Source organism: Ranitomeya imitator, chromosome 6 (assembly GCF_032444005.1).
Source record: "Ranitomeya imitator isolate aRanImi1 chromosome 6, aRanImi1.pri, whole genome shotgun sequence".
Lineage (NCBI taxonomy): Eukaryota > Metazoa > Chordata > Amphibia > Anura > Dendrobatidae > Ranitomeya > Ranitomeya imitator.
In genome coordinates this window covers 112,456,532-112,482,574 of record NC_091287.1, presented here as the reverse complement: position 1 = coordinate 112,482,574, position 26,043 = coordinate 112,456,532, and the positions used below count along the sequence as shown (strand labels likewise).

The 26,043-nt window shown below is 44.4% G+C and overlaps 1 protein-coding gene across 2 annotated transcripts in view; it reads left to right on the top strand.

The window, feature by feature from the left end:
• The window catches only part of SLC4A7 (solute carrier family 4 member 7), a 176,740-nt gene that overhangs the window by 29,659 nt on the left and 121,038 nt on the right, over nt 1-26,043 (top strand). The window lies entirely within an intron of this gene.

Below are 26,043 nucleotides of genomic sequence, written 5' to 3'. Positions count from 1 at the left end.
TTATTGTCAGATCACTGTATGTGCTCTGACCGCTATGTCCATTGTGGTACTGAATTGCCTTTCATAACAGGTGCCACACTTTGGTATTTTCTATCATATAGACCCCTCAAAATGACTTCAAATGAGATGTGGTCCGTAAAAAAAATGGTGTTGTAAAAATGAGAAATTGCTGGTCAACTTTTTAACCCTTATAACTCCCTAACAAAAAAAAATTTTGGTTCCAAAATTGTGCTGATGTAAAGTAGACATGTGGGAAATGTTACTTATTAAGTATTTTGTGTGACATATCTCTGTGATTTAATTGCATAAAAATTCAAAGTTGGAAAATTGCAAAATTTTCACCAAATTTCCATTTTTTTTTTACACAAATAAACACAGGTAATATCAAAGAAATTTTACCACAATCATGAAGTACAATATGTCACGAGAAAACAATGTCAGAATCGCCAAGATCCATTGAAGCGTTCCAGAGTTATAACCTCCATAAAGGGACAGTGGTCAGAATTGTAAAAAATGGCCTGGTCATTAACGTGCAAACCACCCTTGGGGGTAAAGGGGTTAAAGGGAACCTGTCACCCCCAAAATCGCGGGTGACGTAAGCCCACCGGCATCAGGGGCTTATCTACAGCATTCTGGAATGCTGTAGATAAGCCCCCAATGTATCCTAAAATATGAGAAAAAATGTTATATTATACTCACCCAGGGGCGGTCCTGCTGTTGGTCCGAGTCCGGCGCCTCCCATCTTCATCAGATGACGTCCTCTTCTGGTCTCCACGCCGCGGCTCCAGTGCAGGCGTACTTTGTCTGCCCTGTTAAGGGCAGAGCAAAGTACTGCAGTGCGCAGGCGCTGGGCCTCTCTGACCTTTCCCAGTGCCTGCACACTGCAGTACTTTGCTCTGCCCTCAACAGGGCAGACAAAGTACTCCTGCGCTGGAGCTGCAGCGTGAAGACAAGAAAAGGACGTCATCGTAAGAAGATGGGAGGCGCCGGACCCGGACTAACAGCGGAACCGCCCGTGGGTGAGTATAATCTAACGTCTTTTTCTCATCTTTTAGGATACATCGGGAGCTTATCTATAGCATTCCAGAATGCTGTAGATAAGCCCCTGATGCCGGTGGGCTTACCTCACCCGCGATTTTGGGGGTGACAGGTTCCCTTTAATTATTATTATTATTTTTTTTTTGTAACAGGGATATGGTGCACACACTGCAATATACTATGTGGGCTGTTATATACTGCGAGCTATATACTACGTGGCCAGTGTTTATATACTGCGTGCTATATACTATGTGGCCTGTGTTAGATACTATGTGGGCTGTGCTATGTACTACGTGGGCTTTGTTACATACTACGTGGGCTGTGTTATTTACTGCGTGGCCTATATTAACGCATCGGGTATTCTAGAATATGTATGTATATAGCTGCCACATAGTATATAGCACAGGCCACGTAGTATTCCTGTATACTATGTGGCCTGTGCTATATACTATGTGGCTGCTATACATACATACATACATACATACATACATACATACATACATACATACATACATACATACATATTCTAGAATACCCGATGCGTTAGAATCGGGCCACCATCTAGTGTGTATATGTATATATATATATATATATATATTCTCTACCTGTACTATATGTAGTTTATTTTATCTATTCTAACCTGTCAGTGTGATTTTATAGAACACTGGTGCGTATTTCTCGCAAGTCGCACTGTTAGTCCGTGTGTAATCCGTATTTTTCTCACCCCCATAGACTTTCATTGGCGGATTTTTTGCACAATACGCTGACAAACGCAGCATGCTGCGACTTTCTACGCTCGTAAAATACGGCCGAGAAATATACGGCAGATGGGAGCTGCCCCATAGTGAAACATTGGTCCTTGTGCAATGCGTAGTTTTTGCGCCTCTCATCCGTCCATAAAACTCTCTAGTGTGACCCCGGCCTAATGCTATCAGATTGTTCTGAATCGTCTCTGACCCTTTTCCTCTCCTCCACTTTAGGGCCTGATGGGGCTTATTAGGGCTTGTTTCCACTTGCGAGAAACACGTCCGTGTCTCGCATGTGGAAACGAAGCTCTGGTGCCGGCACTCCGGAGCGGAGCGTGCGGCTGCATGTGTTGCTATGCGGCCGCACGCTCCGCTCTGGAGTGCCGGCACCAGAGCTTCGTTTCCACATGCGAGACACGGACGTGTTTCTCGCAAGTGGAAACAAGCCCTTAGGGAGAGTCTACATTGAGCGGGGGCGGCACTGTGCAGGTCCTAGGGTGCCCACCTCCGCAGCAAGGTAGAGTATCAACAGTTGGACATTAGGGATACCTTGCACTTCTTTATTATAGGCGAACAGCAAAAGCAGTTCTTCTTGGTTGTATGTTTGTCTTGTCTATTTTATATTAATTATGAAAAGTGAAGTTTTATTTAAACTATTCATATAGTGCTGGAGTCTGTGTGCCACAAATCCTTAACCTCTACAGTCATTGACCGGTTTTGCTTCCATGCTCGAGTGGAATTTGTCAGATGTAGCGGAGAACCCGTTTCCTTTTCCCGCACGTGCTATATGAGAGTTCCTGCAATCTCTGAATAAATCTGCACCTAAAATCTAAGACTCTGTTCCCACAATACATATTTTTTTGCTTTGATTTTTCCAAAAAAAGTTGTGATTTCAATCTCCTAATTGAAACATCATTGCAAAAAGTGCATTGGGGTGCAATGTGTGGACGACCTAAAACTTGTAGTGTGACCGTGGCCCTGCCCAAAAAGCAAAGAAGGAAGGAGAAAAATGGGGCAACATGCACCTCTGCGAAAAGTGACTTGAATTCTCTAAGTTTTTCTGCTTTCTCCTACTGATGCATCTTGGTACGGCGATGTCTGACAAATGTTTTTTTATTTGCCCTTCATATTTGCATACAGTGAATACACTGAGTCATTTGAAGCTCTATTTAATCTGCTGGTTCATGAAAATGCAGCATAGAGATGAAAGTTGCTGATCTGTACAGAGCGAGCGTCTGAATTCCTTAATCGGTGCTTAACTTGTAGCTTTGAAGTGTGTGGGACGGCTGGGAATTCTGACTTTGCTGTTTGTCGGATTGCTGACCCACCTTTTGCTTTGAGTGCTTTTGTATATAAGGATTATCTTTCCAGAGGTGAAGCATCAGTGAAAATCCTCGACCCGCCAGTCTGTGGCTGATGGGGGTGGGATGTCCCCACGCATCCTCATAATCATGTATGTGAAATAAAATTACTTAACTTAAGTTAAATAATATTCTTTTTATCAAAAAGAGATGTAGAGACGTTATATATTTTTTTTTTTTTTTTTGTTTTTCTGTTCTTAAATTTGCTCAGCAAACTGATTGTATTTTGAATAAAGCCGAGCTTAAATCCAGATCCAGACGGAGAAGAAAATGAATGAACCTGGTCTCTTGTGGCTTCCCTTTGCCTGGGTGGGCTTTCTGACCAGTCACCATGAGATGAGTGCATACAAGAGATCAGCAGAACGGTTGATGGTCTTTCTGGGTTGGCCACTAAGCGACCACTCATCGGCTTGCGACTGCCGTGCTTGTCTGTATGGCCCCTAAATCGCTCCAGTGCTTCTCAGTAAAGCCTACATGTTTGCTAAGGAGTCTGTCCCTGATTATCTGGACAGTCTTTTTTAGATTCATAAGATCTAAGATTATGCTTTCATGGACTCTCTCCAGCAGAACATCCCATAAACGACAGCTTGCACAATCTTCTGCGTAACATCTTACCGTCCCTCCCATGTGAAGTGACAACCAGTCATAACTTTCTCCTCTTTTTAATGTGTATAAGTAGTAAAGATTTGGCAGTAGCTAAAGTGACCTAACTAGTGAAGTTCTCTGGGAAGCCCCCCACTCCTGTGTCCAGCCCCCATTTCTGATTACTTGCTTATGATCTCAGTGTTGCTTTTCGCCTCCAGCACACGAGAGCCTTTGATGTGTCTGAGCCTGTTTCTCATCTGACTTGATTATGCCAAAATACTATGTATCATGGACAGATTTTTATTTTTTTTTTGTTTTCCCTCTTAGGGTGTTACTGACATAACTAAGGCATAACTAAGACTGTGTTCACACTAGTATTTAGTGTCTGTATATAATGAAAGCTACAATGTTCAGCTGGATCTGTAAGACCAATATCCCTATCCTTTAATAATATTAAATGGGACCCTTTGCAGACTGTACCTGTATAGCAGTGGGTGATGAGTGTGGCGATGAAGCGTCCTCCTCGACGCGCGTTTCGGGGTCTGCTTTCCCTGACAAATGAAATATTATTTACGTATATAGCCTGCGGGCAATCTCTTGCATATTCTATGTATCCATCCTCCTCACAGCGATCCTTCTGTGACTTTAGACCCGCTATACAGACATATGCACATGCACTTTTTTCCAGCCATTCATGCTGCTTAGATGTATGGATATATCTCAGTGGTTAATACATTTGATGTGTTGATACCAGTACATGGATTCAGGTTATAGCACTTCAGCACTTTATTAAATGTACTATTCCTTTCCTAGTCCATACTGATGTCCACATCAATGTTAATCACTCATGGTAATTATTCATCATAATTATGCTATATGTTCACCACTTATATAGGAGTGTCCCGCTGAATTGCCTCTGCTGCACTAGCAGTTATTTCCCCACCCTATACCTTTTAATGGATCTGACTAATAAAGTTATATATTTTATTCACATTTTGGACTTTGTATTTTATTTTTATTATTTTTTGTTCTTTGTATTGGTGAGAAGGCATGCTAGAGTCGGGTGCACCTGATTCCTTAAGGGGCGCACACTTCTTAATGAATATGGCATGTCTAAAAATTGGTCTGTACCCCAATTGGGGACTGTAGTAAGGTGTGAGTGTGGTGTTTAGAATGGCCGTGCACAACTTTTCAAATCTTTTTTGCTCCAGAAAACTGGTTTGAAAGCTTTAATGAATTGAGGGAGTTGTAAGTTGCGATTCTCCATACTCCTGTACATCGTACTGATATCACTGTAAAACAAGCAAAATGGCAGCTATATAAAGAAGTGTCTGCTAGGGAGTGGGGGGATTTACTACACAACAACCTGTAGAAAAACGAGATGACTGATTTTTTTTTTTTTTTTTTTTTTTTTTTTTTTTTTTTTGCCATAGATTTCAGATTTTCCCTTGCAATACAAAGAGTCCAGAACATTTCCATAAGGAATCTCCAGAGCATCGTATGTCGCAGTTTTTTTTTTTTTTTTTTAATTGTTCAGTGTAAAGATTTGCGTTCTTGTGACGCTCCTTGGTACAGAGCGGCTTCTTTGTGTCCCTATGTTTAGGTTTGGTGACGGGAGGTGGAGAACGCTTGCTGGTTCCTTCACATTTCTGGATCCTGTGTTTTTACTTCATTTCTGGGAATTTCTGCCTTTCATTTGCTTTTAAGGGAATGTTGTGGCTTTACTGCATGCAGCAACCTCCCTGTGAACTCATTACCAGGGAGATCATAAACACAACTGTAAGCCCAGAAACCTTGTCTGGAGGAGTCCAGCTAAATTTAGCAGCCTAGAATAGCGGAGGATACCTCTTCGTGTCTCCAGATCCCTCTTTCTGTACGTTTTCTGTACCCTATTGTGGGGTAAATGGATATAAGTAACATAGCCGTAACTAAAAAATAGTGGTCAGCCTAGCGGTCAGGCCTACTTCTATTTATTTTGTTTCCCCATGTTTCTTCCAGTGGGGAGTGAGACTAGTTGTCTTCCAGCGTCTCTTCATAGATCCAACATGCCTGCACCTTTCATGATATCTGGTATCGGGAGGTCCATCTATGATCGAGTGTTTCACGCAGATGCTCTGACTTTACTGTAGGACTATGTTCACATGGCATTATTATTGGCCTAATAATTATTATTATTATTTATATACCACCATTAATTCCATGGTGCTGTACATGAGAAAAGGGATTACATACAGGGTTATCGTTAACAGTAAACAAATTTACAATGACAGACTGGTACAGAGGGGAGAGGACCCTGTCCTTGCGGACTTACATTTTTCGGGATAATGGGGGAAGAGGCAGGAGGTCGGTGTGCTGCAGCTCGGGTGGTTGGTGAGGCGGCAGCTCGGGTGGTTGGTGACAGCTCAGGTGGTCAGTGACATGGCGGCAGATTGGGTGGTTGGTGAGGCGGCAGCTCGGGTGGTCGGTGACATGGTGACAGCTCAGGTGGTCAGTGACATGGCGGCAGATTGGGTGGTTGGTGAGGCGGCAGCTCGGGTGGTCGGTGACATGGTGACAGCTCAGGTGGTCAGTGACATGGCGGCAGATTGGGTGGTTGGTGAGGCGGCAGCTCGGGTGGTCGGTGACATGGTGACAGCTCAGGTGGTCAGTGACATGGCGGCAGATTGGGTGGTTGGTGAGGCGGCAGCTCGGGTGGTCGGTGACATGGTGACAGCTCAGGTGGTCAGTGACATGGCGGCAGATTGGGTGGTTGGTGAGGCGGCAGCTCGGGTGGTCGGTGACATGGTGACAGCTCAGGTGGTCAGTGACATGGCGGCAGCTTGGGTAGTTGGTGAGGCGGCAGAATGGTTATTGCAGGCTGTAGGCTTTCCTGAAGAGATGGGTTTTCAGGTTCCGTCTGAAGGATCCGAGGGTGGTGGATAGTCGGACGTGTTGAGGCATGGAATTCCAGAGGATGGGGGATATTCGGGAGAAATCTTGGGGGCGGTTGTGTGAGGAACGAATAAGTGTGGATGAGAGTAGGAAGTCTTGGGAGGATCGAAGATTATGTGAGGGAAGATATTGGGAGATTAGTTCAGAGATACAGGGAGGGGGCAGGTTGTGGATGGCTTTGTAGATCAGTGTTATATGTGTGTCTCTCATAACCTCCCACTTTATGCTGGAATACTCGCCCATTTGCTATAATTGAGTCCATTCTATTGAAGCCGTGAGCTTTTTGGTAGCCTTTTATCGCAATTTTGTTTTTAAACAAGCCATTAGACGATAAATGAATGATGCCATTTGTTTAACATTTTTCACATTTTAGGCTTGATAATCATTTAGTTTTCGTCACCTCCGCTGAATGATTTACAGCTATTAGCCAGGCTGAGTACATGTGGGGGTTCCCTAGCAACCAGGCAACCCCCACATGTACTCAGCCTGGCTAGGAGCTGTAAATCATTCAGCTGAGGCGATGAAAACTATCTCCGAATACTACCAAATACTCTGAGATCACCTGAGTGTGCTCGGGAAAACCCAAGCAACGAGTACACTCGTTCATCACTAATAATCATACATTCTAATGGACACGTCCTAAAAGACTACAGTCAGTACAATCAGACTTGTAACATTTGGCAGATCCATTATTTCAGTGTAGGAAATGGCATGGCCTGGGGTGCTATGCTGGGTCACACTTTTGGATATGTTTAGCATGTTTGTCAGGAGAATGACTGCAGGTAGGTGGTAGCAGGGGTCAGACAGAGCGAGAAGAGGGCCCCTGTGCAGTAACAGTATGTTGGCCCCTTGCAGTCCGATGGCTCATTATAATGCACTCATTTATGTGCTGATTTTGAGGTGGAAGTTGCCCCCTTACCTCTAGGGCTCCTGTGTGGCTGCACAGGTTGCAGAAATGGTATATCCGCCCCTGGCGGCAGATATTAGTTCTAAATTATTATTTTTTTTTTCTAAGCCAGTGTATAGATGTGCACATTTCAATGTTGTTTTTTTTTTTTCTTTTTCTGTCTTTAGAGGGACTGACAGACAGGCGCATCATGGTGGCGCCAATCATTTAAAAGCACCTTTCCACTTGCTTATTTCCCCTCTGTCTCATCTCCACCCATCTTTGCACCGATTCTTTTGATTAACAGTTCTGGTTTCACAAAGCAAAGGTATGATGGAGATGGAGGGGAAAGCAGGTGGGAAGGTGCACTTAAATGTTTAGCCACTCCATGATGCACCGAGCGCCTGCACTTGGTTTGAACCGTCTTTTTGTGCTCACAGTCTGTATAAGGGGTTTTTGTTAACGGATTTTTGTCGCCTCCTCTATATGCAGCATAAAGTATGTGCAGAGACCCTGATTCCAGTGATGTCACTTACTGGGCTGTTTGCTGTGCTTTTTGATCAAAAATATTGTATCAGCAGGAAAACTGTCACAGCATGGACTAGCAAACATGCAGGTATTTAGTCCTCGATATTCAGGAGCTGCTGCTGTTCTCCCACCACTAGTATTGCTTGACCAATTTCTCTGTACACTGTGTATAGGCAGAAAGCTGCCAATCAATGGTGGGAGTGGGTTATACAAAGCTCAGGATTCAGACAACTGGTAGACCTGTCGCAGCTGAAACTGTGATATCAAATCTAAAGAAGCCCAATAAGTGACAAGTCGCTAGAAACAAGGTTTCTGGAATCGAATGGGTCAGCGAAAACCTTGTGAGTGATTTTAATTTTATGTATGCCACTCGTATCACTTCATATGATTAAAGGTCCATCTTCCCATCCTATGACCCAGCATTGCACAAGCCTGTTGGATGTTATTTGGCTGTATTGTTTACTACCAGGTGTCGTCCGTGTAAAGGCTTCATTCCCTCCTCCTGTACATGCTGGTAGTCATGAAGGAAGCTCTGAGGATTCCCTGTGCACCTGCGCTCCTTAGGAACCTGCGCTCCTTAGGAACCTGCGTTCCTTAGGAACCTGCGCTCCTTAGGAACCTGCGCTCCTTAGTAACCTGCGCTCCTTAGTAACCTGCGCTCCTTAGTAACCTGCGCTCCTTAGTAACCTGCGCTCCTTAGTAACCTGCGCTCCTTAGTAACCTGCGCTCCTTAGTAACCTGCGCTCCTTAGTAACCTGCGCTCCTTAGTAACCTGCGCTCCTTAGTAACCTGCGCTCCTTAGTGACCCGCGCTCCTTAGTGACCCGCGCTCCTTAGTGACCCGCGCTCCTTAGTGATCCTGCGCTCCTTAGTGATCCTGCGCTCCTTGGGATCCTGCGCTCCTTGGGATCCTGCGCTCCTTGGGATCCTGCGCTCCTTGGGATCCTGCGCTCCTTGGGATCCTGCGCTCCTTGGGATCCTGCGCTCCTTGGGATCCTGCGCTCCTTGGGATCCTGCGCTCCTTGGGATCCTGCGCTCCTTGGGATCCTGCGCTCCTTGGGATCCTGCGCTCCTTGGGATCCTGCGCTCCTTGGGATCCTGCGCTCCTTGGGATCCTGCGCTCCTTGGGATCCTGCGCTCCTTGGGATCCTGCGCTCCTTGGGATCCTGCGCTCCTTGGGATCCTGCGCTCCTTAGTAACCTGCGTCATTCTACTGTCCATGATGGGGTCTATTAGTCTTGTGAACACCATAATCTGCCTGCTGCACCCACCAGAGAAGGTCCAGCGTATCAAAGAGGAGGTTCTTTTTTCTGGAGAACTTTACTCTTGAGCATCGGTGCTCCTGGCAGAAAATTCTCCTCTGTACAAGCCCAGATGATAAAGAATGTAAATGTCGGTGTTTGCGTTTGATACTTTGTATCTTTTAGCTACACAGTAGGAAATAATATTTGCAACAATGTTTCTCTCATTTCCTATGGTTTCCGAGGGCCTGAATGATGCATCCTGGGAGTTAGACATCTCTGAGGCTCTGTAGAGATTCCTTGTATGCCAACACATGCTCCTAAGGGGAAATCTTCTGTTTTTCCTCTTCTCCAATTTCCTGCATGGAAAGTAACAAGTTAAAGCACGGAGCACAGTATGTACTGGCTATTTATTGGAATAAGTCCCCAGCAATGTTTGGATCTTTTGGTAATGGGGGTCAGAGTAAAGTATCTAGGTGCGAGCCCGCACTCCTGACATCCGCAGGATTTTCCCGTTTTCGGTGCTCCCTTGCAGGACCTCCCTGGGGTGGTTAGGCTGGCATCCCCGCTTCTGGGACTGTGAATCCATGTGAAATATACTGGACGTTTTACAAGGATTTCTTCCTGCAGCTGGATTTAGTTTTCTGCACAGATCAGCTGCTACAATACTGTGTGCTGCTTGTGAAATTGAAACACAGATTTACCAGAATTGTTAAAAATAAGCTTCTGTCTGTGAAGACTGTTTCCTGTTTTTGGCATGTCTACTGTCATGTGAGAATCCGACCGTCTTAAAATGACAAATTTATCACTGTTTTATGCTGGTTGATAAATTTGTGTTGTTGTAATACTGTCTGGTCTAAATTTATATCACCTATTCGATAACTAACTTTTTGCCAAAAATGGGCCCCACAGTTTTGGGCCGGTTTTTTGCTGTTGCGCACTAGGTCACACTCATTTCCCGATAATCCCCACTTGATATTCCCCACTGTATGGTCAGATCAGTCCACTTCATAGGGTCACAATTTGGTTAAAAACCGCATGAATGGAGAATCCCTTCCTGTCCGGTGTCTATAGTTTAGGCTGGTGGAGATGGGTTAATGTTATGGGGAATGTCTTTTTGGCAAACCCAGGGTTCTGAGAATACCTGTGGATTGATGATTGACCTGTTGGGCTTGTCCAAGTGGTATGGCTGACAAAGTCTATCCCTTCATGACCGCTTGATAGAGGGGGGGGGATTGTGAGCTCACCGCGCCATGTCATCCGATGTTGAGGGTTGTGTCGGGGGCCAATCCTACTGGTGAAGTTCAGCTAGAGATTTGAGGATAGGAGGAAATAAGCGGCACATCCATCCAACAACGAGTAAAAATTATTTCTTGCATTATTCAAGATTAGGCTAGTGTACTGTAGATGCACTTCTTTTTGTTAGTTTAAGGCTATGTGCACACGATGCGAATTCGTGTGTGGATTTTTCCGCACTGTTTTTGCAAAATCCGCAGGTAAACTGCACTGCGGATTTACCGTGGTCTTTGTGCGGATTCCACCTGTGGTTTTACACCTGCGGATTCCTATTGAGGAGCAGGTGTAAACTGCTGCTTAATCCGCACAAAGAATTGACATGCTGCAGAAAATACAGCGCAGTGTTTCTGCGCGGTATTTGCTGCAGCATTTGCACTGCGGATTTACGTTTTCCATACTTTTACATGTTACTGTACAACGCATGGAAAACTGCTGTGAATCCGCAGCGGCCAATCCGCTGCGGATCCGCAGCAAAATCCCCAGCGTGTGCACATAGCCTTACACATCGTGGAATCCATGCCATGATGAATGCTGCTGTCTAATGTATGTGAACCTTTTCTTCCACCCCTGGACAAGACATTTGTAACTTGTTTCTTCTATGTTTGGGCATTTCACTTGTTGTCATAAAACTGGTGGATGTTTCTTCTACGTTTTCACACTTTTTTTGAAGGTTAGAAATACAGATTGATGCATTTGAAGACTGTGACCCAGGACGAGTCTCGGATTTGTCCTGGTCAGCGTGTCCATGCATGAAAGCACAAGGGTGTCCAGCAGATTCATCTGGCAGATAATAGCGAGGCCCTGCAATCTGTAAGCATTTTATCCGCCTGTTTGCGTTCCTTGTGGCACTGGAAGTTGTCTGATGGCCGTATTGATTAAGTACAGTGTGTAACTAAATATAACATGGTGAGGCACAAGACTGCGGATATCTTCTGGTAGGAAGAATGCTTTACGTCAGCAGAAGTAGCTATTGCGCCTCCTCCTCACTTGTTTCCAAGGAAAATGTCATCTGGCATAGTTCATGTCTTGCTTAGTTTGTACAATCAAATGGAGGAGTTTGGCCATAAACTCGTTTTGTATGGCTGGGGGAAAATATTCAGTTATGTCACATGGAAGATCCTTGTCTCTCACACATGCTATTTAGGCGCAATTCCCAGAGCTTCACAGAAAAAGCTCCTGGCATCGGATGGTTGCCAAAGCAACTTTCTACCTGCCACTGATCTCCATTTCTTCTAAATTCCTTGCGAGAGGTATAATTGTTGGAGGTACCCTTTACTTTTGAATTCCCGAATAAAAGTGAACTGCGTTCCCATCTCTGTCCCATTTATTGGCCGTCTGACTACACCCTAACATTGATTATTTAATCCTGCTTAAAAAATGTATTGCACCAATTGGAGAAGCGTTTTGCACACTTGTTTCATATGTTTTTTTTTCTTCTTTTTCCCTTGGCCTGTTTTAGATGTTCTTTTCCAGATTCAGCCTATGTGCCCACGTTGCAGAAATGCTGCGGAAATGTCTGCAGCATTTCCGCAACTACCTGCCGCGGGTAAAACGCATGCGGAATTCGCATGCATTATCCCGCAAAACACAGGCATTTTGCAAGCTTTTTTTAGCTTGCAGAATGGTTGTGCTTTTACAAGCGATTTAAAGCATCGCTTGGAAAAGTGACAGGTTGGTCACACTTGTGAAGCATAGTGCTTTACAAGTGTGACCAACTTTTTACTATTGATGCTGCCTATGCAACATCAATAGTAAGGGTATGTGCACACGTTGCGGATTCTCTGCAGATTCGCGCGAGCGTTTTAATGGAATCCTACAGCGTTGGAATTGCCGCGATTCTGCAGGAATAATGAACATACTGCGGATTTTACCACTATGGGATTCCGCAGCAGCAAAATTTGCAGCATGGGCACAGCAACTGCAGAATCCCAAAGGATTGCATGGGAATGCGTTTTTTAAGCATTTCCGCTGCGGTGGAAACGCATAACGCAACGTAGGCACATAGCCTAAATGTTTCTACTAAGCTAAACACCCCTTTCACCTCCTATTATTATAAATTTTTTTTTAAATGGTTCTGGAGCAGTTGTGACGATGTGCAGTAGTCCCTATTGAAAGGCAATGTCCTCATTTCCGAAGGTCATTTTTACATTACTTTAGTATCATCCTTCATGTCTAGGGGTTTTTACTTCTACTGGATCTGTGTATCATACACCTCTCATTCTTGGAAAGTCTTCTCTGTAGTTTATGCTTTTGCAGGACTTGCATAGAACATGTGAAGTAGACATTTGCTGTCCTCTGCTGCTTGTCATCCTGCAACATTCCCTTTAATGGTATATAAAAGCTCCTGCTGAATGTATGCTAAATTCATTTGTTGCATTGTATTCAATACTTACTGCTGTATATCCATGTGGGGGTCATTCTAGATGTTATCTGGTGCAAGGTGTTACAGCATATGGATGTAGCCAGGCCCAGTGCCTCTGATCATCTAACCTCCCCTGGTGTGCTAGCCAATTGCTAATTTATACCAAATCAGCTCCCACAGTCCCTCTCACCTGATCCTCTACTTAGTCCTATAAATTTAGTAGCATTCTAAGGGGTGCACGTGTCTCCCGTCAGCTAAAGTATCAAGATGCTGCAGTTATTTTAACGGCAGGAGTTGGGACCCCACTCTAAGTATCTGTCTCTTTTGGGTATCTCTGCCCAGTAAGCACTTATTACTTGGATCTAGCTTTTCTGTTAACCCATCTGACTCCTTCACCATTTTTACAAATGCCCTTACAGTGTTAGCTCCTTTTAATCCTCACTCTCCCCAAACCCCAGCACCCTCTAACCAAATAATCATCTCCCCTTCCCTCTTTCCTCCCCACCTGACCACCTCTGCTGACCTGCTCCTCAACTTCAAATCTGTCTTAATAAAACAAGCCAGCCACTCTCCTTCTCCCACCTTCTCTCCCTTTCTCTGCTTCTCCTCACTGCTGGCAACACATCTCCCAACCCTGGACCCCCACAGCTCATACCTCCCTTTACTACCTCCTCCTACCGCTCCCTATCTAACATGAACTACCGCAATCTTTCCAACGTGAAACACGTGCCTCTCACGCCCACCCCCCTACTCCCTCTCTGGAGCACTCTGGAATGCCCGTTCAATCTGCAATAAGCTTCATGTGATTCATGACCTCTTTCTCACAAGCTTGCCTTCCTTGGCCTCACAGAAACATGGCTAACACCCTCTGACACATAAAGTCCGATGGATTCCAGTACCACCTTTATGCTGATGACCTCTGTGGCCCAGATGTCACCTCTCTGCTGTCCAAAATCCCGGAGTGTCTATCAGCCATATCCTCCTCCTTCTCCTCTCGCTTCCTCAAACTCATCATCTTTCCTCCATCTCATAGATCTTCCTCACCTGACCTATCTATCGCAATTAACGATATCACGCTTTCCCCCGTACTGGAAGTCCGCTGCCTCGGAGTAACCCTTAACTCTGCCCTGTCCTTCAAACCGCACATCCAAGCTCTTTCCACCTCCTGTCGCCCCAGCACAAAAATATCTCCAGAATCCGTCCTTTCCTCAACTGTCAATCCACTAAAACGCATGTGCATGCCCTCATCTCCCGCCTAGACTACTGTAACATCCTTTTCTGTGGCCTCCCTGCTAACACCCTTGCACCTCTCCAGTCTCTCCTCGCTACTCCTCCGCTTCCCCCCTCTGCAAATCTCTTCACTGGCTCCATTCCCTCAGCGTATCCAGTTCAAATGACTAATACTGACCTACCAAGCCATCCATAACCTGTCTCCTCCATATATCTCTGAACTAATCTCCCGATAACTTCCCTCACGTAATCTGAGTTCCTCCCAAGACCTCCTTCTCTCCTCCACACTTATTCGCTCCTCACCCAACCGCCTCCAAGACTTGTCGCGAATATCCCCCATCCACACGTTCGACTATCAACCACATTTGGATCCTTCAGACGGAACCTGTAGTCGTGCAGCTAGGCTCTGATTTACTTGTTGGTTTTGACTATGTGAATCTAATGACAGGCCTCCCTTAAAGTGGTTGTCTGTAGTCCGATTCTGGCCGGGAGTATGCATATGTGCGCTATGTGAGGATTCACAGGTCTGAAGTTGCATAGAGTGACTGCAGACTTGTTGTCTTAGAGCGGACAACCCTTTTAAGATCTTACTCCAGTGCATCTAGAAAGATTACAGCTGATTTGCTGGCATGCTTGGAGACTTGCTTTTGGTCAAACCATAAAGGATCCTGGTGTCCTACCCTGTACCAGTGTGCATTTATAAATCCACGTCCACGTTGTGCTGTAATCACATGCAGATTTTTGGTGTGGAATTTGTCATCTGCCACGTCTGACCATGTAACCCAATGAGCAGCTTGGCCTCATCATACTTCAGATTAGTTCACAGAAATGATTTCCACTTATTTACTGGTTATTCTCTCCTTGTGATGTTAGAGCTGGGATCGCGCATTGTCAGTGAGATCAGTCGTCCATTTACACCTTATATGATCTACACTGAGAAAACTCATTCTGTTGAGATGGCACCAAGGATGATCACAAAACCCAAGTAACTCTTATTCTGAATGTGACTGATGTGCTGCTCATTTCCTTCTAGATAAATGCAGTCTTATAAAGACTGTTGAAATTTGGCGCTGACCGTGATCGTTTTTCTCTTTTATAGGAGACCTCCAGATGTTCTCATACTCGAGTTTTTAATCTTCCTTGATTTTCTTTTACAGCAGCAGCATCATGTCCAAGTCACATGGGCTGAGGACACCCGCAGACGCTTGTGTCCGCTCTTAAAACAAGAACTTCATAAAATCTCCTAAAATAACATGTTCCGAGGAAGACTGACATCCTGCAAGTGCTGCCAGTATAACCAGTGATTGAGAGGCAGCCCATAGTATGTACTGTCTTGTTTGCAGGCCGGCTTTAATTTGTGTTTATGGATGTCCAGAAGGAAGATATATTTTCCTCTAGTTTATTGAGGACACATAAATGTGAGTGACTTTGTTAGGCTGTGTTCACACAACTAAAACATAATGCCTAGGCTACCCCCAGCACCGTCTGATCCCCCCCAGACTTATAGTGGAGTACTGTCTCAGAATGGAGGGTCCAACACAGATGTTAAATATAGTCTTAAATGGTTATTCCAATCTATGCACATAGGTGATCATTGAATGACTGGGTGGCCAATCTCTGGAACCACCACTGATCTTGAGAGTACCGACTGCTCCTTCATTCTCTGGAAAAAGCTGAGATAGGTATTTAGCTATTTTTCTCCAGTAGTCCCATAGATAAGGAGCAGTTAAACGGTGCCACTCCAATCCAACAGGAATTGGTGGGGATTCCAAAGATCAGACCCCCCAACAATTAGAAAGTTCTTGCCTATCGACAGGATAGGTGAAAACGTACAATGTTGGGAGTAACCCTTTAAAGGGAACTGGTCAACAGAAAAAACACTTAACATTCAGATACAGGGTTAATCTGCAGGTTAATAGCGTTACTAACCTGCCCGACGCCTGCACTTGGCTGAACGCTGCAGGGAGAAAATTAACTTTATTGCCCCCCGGCAGTGTGCGGGTTTCAGTCACGGTTCCTGCGTAGCCTTGGCTGACATGGTCTCCGCATTGTGGCGGCTGTCAGTCAGGGTCGCGGTTACAGCCGCTGCTCTTTATGCTCAGAGCAGTTACTGAACTCCCCCCACCGCCCCCGTAACTGACACCGGAACGCTGCATTAACCATTAATGTTCTCCCTGCAGAGTTCAGCTAAGTGCAGGCGCCGGGCAGGTTAGTAACACTGTTATGAACCCCACATTTGCAGGTCGTAGCGTTTTTCCTGTTGACAGGGTCTTTTTTAATTTGTACACCCAGTATTAGATTTATTTTTTTTTTTTTTTGTGGTCTTTAGCAAGTGGGACCTGGCTCAGAGCAGCCTAAAGGCTCTTTATCTTTATTATTATTTGTTATGTATGGTGCAAACATTTTCCACAGCGCTTTACAGTATGCACACATTCTCATCGCCGTCCCCTATGGGGCTCACAATCTAAATTCCTCATCAGTATGTCTTTGGCTTGAATCCACCCCCCTCCCACAGGAAATCTAATCTGAGCCAGGCCCTTTGATGCAGACCAGAAAAATTGGCTCTAAATAAAAAGGCTCACATCTCTGGGACCGTATGGCAGATTTTTATTTTTTAAAAAGAGGGGACAATGCTCTAACTAGAGCTTTTTAATGTGTTGACAGATCTTTTTTAAGGTTACGAATACACATTAGTAAAACTAATAAAAATATACAATTGTAATAAAAAGCTCATCTGTTGAAACTTCCCAATGATCTAACATTCTAGCTGAATGATGACCGCATATTAGCTGGAGCTCTCACAGTTAGTGTATGCAGAGTGCTCTAGATACTTTGCACCAATTGATTATAATATATCTACTTTTTGTATAGAAGTTCTCATGCAGATGTCCGATCACGGACCACTAAGGCTACTTTCACACATCAGGCTTTTTGTTTCAGGCACAATCTGGCAAAAACTGATCCGTATTTCTTTTATGCCGGATCCGTTTTTTTTCTCATAGAGTTGTATTAGCGCCGGATTGTTCCTGATGGCCACACATTTCATCCGTTTTTTTTCCGGATCCGTCCAAATAGTGGTTTCGGGCGGACGAAGAAAACGTCCACTGCAACGTTTTTTTTTTTTTTTTGTCCGGTGGGAAAAAACGCACAGTGACGGAGTCAGCCAAAAACACATGAAACGGAGATGTAAAACACTGAATCAGGCTGCAGGATCCGGTTTTCAAAGCATCTCCCATACAAATCATGTAGATTTTCCGTTCTGGGCCTAATGCACAGACCGTCCGCCTGTCTCCAGACCCCAGTGCGACATCTTCAAGTATTTAGATAGAGGCTGTCATGCTCAGGAGAGCCGCAGCCAGTCCGTGCCTTGCGGTTCAATCTCACACCTATTTACGCTGGTGTCTGAGCTTTTCTACCAGTAGGAGCTTTCCTATATTGGGGGACATGTTCTTCAGTTTGACCCCTGACTAACATAACACAATCTATAAAAAAAAAAAAAAAAATGCCTGTTCTACTCTGTAGATTTTGTTAATTTTGTGCTTTTTACCTGTAGATTTTCTTAATCTCATTCAAATTCATTGGGAAAATCGGAAAAAACGGAATACGTTGCTGGATTCCTGTGTTTGACGGTCAACGACGGATCCTACGTCCATAGGCTTCCCTTATAGCCAACGACGGGCAGCGCAGGACCCGTCGCTGAGCGATTTTCCGACGTGCAGAAAAAACGTTCCGCTGAACGTTTTCTCTGCCCGACGGACCGCTATTTTACGACGGATCCAGTGCACGACGGATGAAACGGATGGCCGTCCGTCACAATCCGTCGCTAATACAAGTCTATGGGAAAAGACAGGATCCTGCAGAAAAATTTGCTGGATCCTGTTTTTTCAAAAATCTACGGATTTCAACGGGAGGAAAAAGACGGAAGTGTGAAAGAGACCTAAGTCTGTTATTTAAAGTAGCTGCAGTTCCTGCTTGGAGCCAATAGAGGTCAGTGTGGGAGTTTCCTGTCTGTGACAGGTGTAATCCTAAGTGTGCAGCCGCGCTCCTGGGCATCACCCATGGTTGGGAATAAACTGTCACAAGCTGGATCATGTCCAATCTCCTAATATCAACTCAAATCCCCAAAAAATTAATATGGTTGTAATAACGGGTCTTGGGAAGGTTGTCATTGGATATTGGGCCAATTCATAGAGGTCACTCTGTGAGCAGTGAAGCTGACGGTGTTTTGACTACTCACTTAGGCTATGTGCACACGTTCGGAATTGCCGGCATTAATAATAAAAAGATATAATGTTAAAGATATTCTAATCTTCCGGCATCCCGCGCAGCGTTCCTGATGCTCCCGTTCCCAGTAATGCATTGCGAGAATGACCTGTGATGACGTAGCAGTCTCGCGAGACCGCACGTCATCACAGGTCATTGCCGCAAGGCATTATTGGGAACGGGAGCATCGCGAGGAGCGGGAAGACTGCCGGGGATGCCGGAAGGGGACCTGGGTGAGTGGCTGACACACGCAGTGCGCATGCCCAGGAATCCCAGCCCCGCACTGTGCATAATGCATAACACACTGCGGGGCTGGGATTACCAAGGTGGGTGGCCGCACAGGCGCAGTCTGCAAGCATGGCTGGGACGTCAGATGGCCAGAGCTTACTGCACCTGCACGACAGTACTACACAGCGCAGGCGCCGGATTTAATGCGAAAACAGTGCGAAGGGGGCGGCGCCCGGCACCCCTGAAGATTTGAGTGATGGCAGTGTGGCGGTTCAAGCAGGGGGGTTAAGACCTGCCTCCCTGGATAAAGACAGGTATTTTGGAGAAGTTATAAAACGCTTTATTTTGGGAATACATGAACCAAAATCTAAAAGAGCTACCTTGTTAGAATGCAGCATTACTGCTGCACAAGGTGGCTCTTTTAGTTTATAACGGCTGGAGGGGGTGACAGTGGCCCTTTAAGTAGACGTAACCAGCAATGAAATGACAGATATTGGGGGGGGTCTATTCGTGTGCGGTATGTGCTTTTTGACCACCTGGGTTGTATAGGGGCAGGTGCATCCGCTTGGACTCCAGGGTCAAGTCTAAACTCGAACTTAGTCAACTTAAATGTATGATTTCCTAAATCTGTAAATAATTTAAAGAAATCTGTGACTTAAAGCGTTTTTCAGATGCCATAGGAAAAAGCAAGTCAGCAAGTATTCCTGCACCCATAGGGCCCTATAGAATGCTGTTGTCGCCAGTATAATGGAATCTCCTATGCAGCAAAAGAAAGGGAAATTGTGCTGTATCGATCCTGTGGGCACCAACAGGGCACTCTTCAGATGGCTCAGGCCCACATGGTTCCTTATTGTAACTAGTGTTTTGAGGACATGACTTTAGGGATGGGGAGATAATAAGTGTGAGATAATAAGTGTGTGTGTGTGTGTATATATATATATATATATATATATATATATATATATATATATATATATATATATATATATATATATATATATATATATATATATATATATATATATATATATATATATATATATATATATTATACTAGATGGTGGCCCCATTCTTAACGCATCGGGTATTCTAGAATATGTGTTTATGTATGTATATACTGTAGCAGCCACATAGTATATAGCACAGGCCATGTAGTATATAGCAGACAAATACAATGTGGCCTGTGCTATATACTATGTGGCTGCTACATACATACATATTGTAGAATTCCCGATGCGTTAATACAGGCCACGCAATATATAACAGTGGCCATGCAGTTTATAACACAGCCCACACAGTATATAACACAGCCCACGCAGTATATAGCAGCCACGCAGTATATAGCAGCCACATAATGTATATAACACTGCCCATGCCGTATAGAACAGTGGCCACGTAATATATAACTGCCCACGCAGTATATAGCAGCCACGTAGTATATAACACTGCCCACGCAGTATATAGCACAGCCCACAGAGAATATCACTCAGCCCACATAGTATATAACACTGCCTATGTAGTATATAGCAGCCATGCGGTATCTAACAGGCCACGTAGTATACAGCAGTGTGGGCACCATATCCCTGTTAAAAAAAAAAAAAAAATTAAAATAAAAAAGTTATCTACTCGCCCCCTAGGATCCACCGAAGCTCCGGCGATACGTGCGCGGCTGCCGCCATCTTCCGTTCCCAGGATGCATTGCGAAATTACCCAGATGACTTGGCGGTCTCACAAGACCGCTAAGTCTTCTGGGTAATTTTGCAATGCATCTCCGGGAACGGAAGATGGCGGCCGGCGCCAGCGGCTCGGCGGACTACGGAGGGTGAGTATAGCAGGTTTTTTTTTGTTTTTTTTTTAAATTATTTTTAACATTACATTTTTTTTACTATTGATGCCGCATAGGCAGCATCAATAGTAAAAAGTTTGGGACACACAGGGTTAATAGCGGCGGTTACGGAGTGCATTACCCGTGGCATAACGCGGTCCGTTACCGCCGGCATTAACCCTGTGTGAGCGGTGACCGGAGGGGAGTATGCGGGCGCTGGGCACTGACTGCGGGGAGTAAGGAGCGGCGATTTTCTTCCGGACTGTGCCTGTCGCTGATTGGTCGTGGCTGTTTTGCCGCAACCAATCAGCAACTTGGATTTCCATGACAGACAGAGGCCGCGACCAATGAATATCCGTAACAGACAGAAGGACAGAGGGAAGTGGCCCTTAGACAATTATATAGTACTAGATTGTGGCCCGATTCTAAAGCATCGGGTATTCAGGAATATGCATGTCCTGTAGTATATGGACAACGATGATTCCAGAATTCGCGGCAGACTGTGCCCGTCGCTGATTGGTCGAGGCAACCTTTATGACATCATCGTCGCCATGCTGTGCCCGTCGCTGACTGGTCGAGGCCTGGCGGCCTCGACCAATCAGAGACGCGGGATTTCCAGGACAGACAGACAGACGGAAAAACCCTTAGACAATTATATATATAGATGTATGTGTGTGTGTATATATGTGTATATATATCTCTATCTCTATCGGCTCACTCAGCTGTACATGGAGGTAGACACAGGACCAATGTGGCTTTAACCCCTTACCGGCATCGGACGTACTATACCGTCCGATGCCGGCTCCCCTGCTTTGATGCAGGGCTCCGCGGTGAGCCCGCACCAAAGCCGGGACATGTCAGCTGTTTTGAACAGCTGACATGTGCCCGTAATAGGTGCGGGCAGAATCGCGATCTGCCCGCACCTATTAACTAGTTAAATGCCGCTGTCAAACGCAGACAGCGGCATTTAACTACCGCTTCCGGCCGGGCGGCTGGAAATGACGTCATCGCCGACCCCCGTCACATGATCGGGGGTCGGCGATGCTTGTGAATGGTAACCATAGAGGTCCTTGAGACCTCTATGGTTACTGATTGCCCTTCGCTGTGAGCGCCACCCTGTGGTCGGCGCTCACAGCACACGTGCAATTCTGCTACATAGCAGCGATCAGCAGATCGCTGCTATGTAGCAGAGCCGATCGTGCTATGCCTGCTTCTAGCCTCTCATGGAGGCTATTGAAGCATGGCAAAAGTTAAAAAAAAAAGTTTAAAAAAATGTGAAAAAAATAAAAAAAACATAAGTTTAAATCACCCCCCTTTCGCCCCAATCAAAAGAAATCAATCAAAAAAATATCAAATCTACGCATATTTGGTATCGCCGCGCTCAGAATCGCCCGATCTATCAATTAAAAAAAAGTATTAACCTGATCGCTAAACAGCGTAGCGGGAAAAAAATTCGAAACGCCAGAATTACGTTTTTTTGGTCGCCGCGACATTGCATTAAAATGCAATAACGGGCGATCAAAAGAACGTATCTGCACCGAAATGCTATCATTAAAAACGTCATCTCGGCACGCAAAAAATAAGCCCTCAACCGACCCCAGATGATGAAAAATGGAGACGCTACGAGTATCGAAAAATGGCGCAATTTTTTTTTTTTTTTTTTTTAGCAAAGTTTGGAATTTTTTTTCACCACTTAGATAAAAAATAACCTAGTCATGTTAGGTGTCTATGAACTCGTAATGACCTGGAGAATCATAATGGCAGGTCAGTTTTAGCATTTAGTGAACCTAGCAAAAAAGCCAAACAAAAAACCAATGTGGGATTGCACTTTTTTTGCAATTTCACCGCACTTGGAATTTTTTTCCCGTTTTCTAGTACACGACATGCTAAAACCAATGATGTCGTTCAAAAGTACAACTCGTCCCGCAAAAAATAAGCCCTCACATGGCCAAATTGACAGAAAAATAAAAAAGTTATGGCTCTGGGAAGGAGGGGAGCGAAAACCGAACACGGAAAAATGAAAAATCCCCCGGTCATGAAGGGGTTAAGAACTTCCTTTGGTTTATTATGGCCAGCAAACACCAAGGTGTAGTAAAAGAAACACAGCCCTCTGGGCATAAAGAGGTGGGAAAAAAAAATGTTAACAGAAAGCACAGTCCTACTGGTTCCTCCCCTCCAGCACTTTACCAGTGACTTTTGTCACTATATATACAGGTCCTTCTCAAAAAATTAGCATATAGTGTTAAATTTCATTATTTACCATAATGTAATGATTACAATTAAACTTTCATATATTATAGATTCATTATCCACCAACTGAAATTTGTCAGGTCTTTTATTGTTTTAATACTGATGATTTTGGCATACAACTCCTGATAACCCAAAAAACCTGTCTCAATAAATTAGCATATTTCACCCATCCAATCAAATAAAAGTGTTTTTTAATAACAAACAAAAAAACCATCAAATAATAATGTTCAGTTATGCACTCAATACTTGGTCGGGAATCCTTTGGCAGAAATGACTGCTTCAATGCGGCGTGGCATGGAGGCAATCAGCCTGTGACACTGCTGAGATGTTATGGAGGCCCAGGATGCTTCAATAGCGGCCTTAAGCTCATCCAGAGTGTTGGGTCTTGCGTCTCTCAACTTTCTCTTCACAATATCCCACAGATTCTCTATGGGGTTCAGGTCAGGAGAGTTGGCAGGCCAATTGAGCACAGTAATACCATGGTCCGTAAACCATTTACCAGTGGTTTTGGCACTGTGAGCAGGTGCCAGGTCGTGCTGAAAAATGAAATCTTCATCTCCATAAAGCATTTCAGCCGATGGAAGCATGAAGTGCTCCAAAATCTCCTGATAGCTAGCTGCATTGACCCTGCCCTTGATGAAACACAGTGGACCAACACCAGCAGCTGACATGGCACCCCACACCATCACTGACTGTGGGTACTTGACACTGGACTTCAGGCATTTTGGCATTTCCTTCTCCCCAGTCTTCCTCCAGACTCTGGCACCTTGATTTCCGAATGACATGCAAAATTTGCTTTCATCAGAAAAAAGTACTTGGGACCACTTAGCAACAGTCCAGTGCTGCTTCTCTGTAGCTCAAAAGTGGCTTTACCTGGGGAATGCGGCACCTGTAGCCCATTTCCTGCACACACCTGTGCACGGTGGCTCTGGATGTTTCCACACCAGACTCAGTCCACTGCTTCCTCAGGTTCCCCAAGGTCTGGAATCGGTCCTTCTCCACAATCTTCCTCAGGGTCCGGTCTCCTCTTCTCGTTGTACAGCGTTTTCTGCCACATTGTTTCCTTCCAACAGACTTACCATTGAGGTGCCTTGATACAGCACTCTGGGAACAGCCTATTTGTTGAGAAATTTCTTTCTGGGTCTTACCCTCTTGCTTGAGGGTGTCAATGATGGCCTTCTTGACATCTGTCAGGTCGCTAGTCTTACCCATGATGGGGGTTTTGAGTAATGAACCAGGCAGGGAGTTTATAAAAGCCTCAGGTATCTTTTGCATGTGTTTAGAGTTAATTAGTTGATTCAGAAGATTAGGGTAATAGGTCGTTTAGAGAACCTTTTCTTGATATGCTAATTTATTGAGACAGGTTTTTTGGGTTATCAGGAGTTGTATGCCAAAATCATCAGTATTAAAACAATAAAAGACGTGACAAATTTCAGTTGGTGGATAATGAATCTATAATATATGAAAGTTTAATTGTAATCATTACATTATGGTAAATAATGAAATTTAACACTATATGCAAATTTTTTGAGAAGGACCTGTATGTGTGTGTATATATACAGTGGGGCAAAAAAGTATTTAGTCAGTCAGCAATAGTGCAAGTTCCTCCACTTAAAAAGATGAGAGGCGTCTGTAATTTACATCATAGCTAGACCTCAACTATGGGAGACAAACTGAGAAAAAAAAATCCAGAAAATCACATTGTCTGTTTTTTTTAACATTTTATTTGCATATTATGGTGGAAAATAAATATTTGGTCAGAAACAAAATTTCATCTCAATACTTTGTAATATATCCTTTGTTGGCAATGACAGAGGTCAAACGTTTTCTGTAAGTCTTCACAAGGTTGCCACACACTGTTGTTGGTATGTTGGCCCATTCCTCCATGCAGATCTCCTCTAGAGCAGTGATGTTTTTGGCTTTTCGCTTGGCAACACGGACTTTCAACTCCCTCCAAAGGTTTTCTATAGGGTTGAGATCTGGAGACTGGCTAGGCCACTCCAGGACATTGAAATGCTTCTTACGAAGCCACTCCTTCATTGCCCTGGCGGTGTGCTTTGGATCATTGTCATGTTGAAAGTCCCAGCCACGTTTCATCTTCAATGCCCTTGCTGATGGAAGGAGGTTTGCACTCAAAATCTCACGATACATGGCCCCGTTCATTCTTTCATGTACCCGGATCAGTCGTCCTGGCCCCTTTGCAGAGAAACAGCCCCAAAGCATGATGTTTCCACCACCATGCTTTACAGTAGGTATGGTGTTTGATGGATGCAATTCAGTATTCTTTTTCCTCCAAACACGACAAGTTGTGTTTCTACCAAACAGTTCCAGTTTGGTTTCATCAGACTATAGGACATTCTCCCAAAACTCCTCTAGATCATCCAAATGCTCTTTAGCAAACTTCAGACGGGCCCGGACATGTACTGGCTTAAGCAGTGGGACACGTCTGGCACTGCAGGATCTGAGTCCATGGTGGCGTAGTGTGTTACTTATGGTAGGCCTTGTTACATTGGTCCCAGCTCTCTGCAGTTCATTCACTAGGTCCCCCCGCGTGGTTCTGGGATTTTTGCTCACCGTTCTTGTGATCATTCTGACCCCACGGGGTGGGATTTTGCGTGGAGCCCCAGATCGAGGGAGATTATCAGTGGTCTTGTTTGTCTTCCATTTTCTAATTATTGCTCCCACTGTTGATTTCTTCACTCCAAGCTGGTTGGCTATTGCAGATTGTCTTCCCAGCCTGGTGCAGGGCTACAATTTTGTTTCTGGTGTCCTTTGACAGCTCTTTGGTCTTCACCATAGTGGAGTTTGGAGTTAGACTGTTTGAGGGTGTGCACAGGTGTCTTTTTATACTGATAACAAGTTTAAACAGGTGCCATTACTACAGGTAATGAGTGGAGGAAAGAGGAGACTCTTAAAGAAGAAGTTACAGGTCTGTGAGAGCCAGAAATCTTGATTGTTTGTTTCTGACCAAATACTTATTTTCCACCATAATATGCAAAAAAAAATGATAAAAAAAACAGACTGTGATTTTCTGGATTTTTTTTTCTCAGTTTGTCTCCCATAGTTGAGGTCTACCTATGATGTAAATTACAGACGCCTCTCATCTTTTTAAGTGGTGGAACTTGCACTATTGCTGACTGACTAAATACCTTTTTGCCCCACTGTGTATATATATATATATATATATATATATATATATATATATATATATATATATATACATACATACATACATACATATATATATATATATATATATATATATATATATATA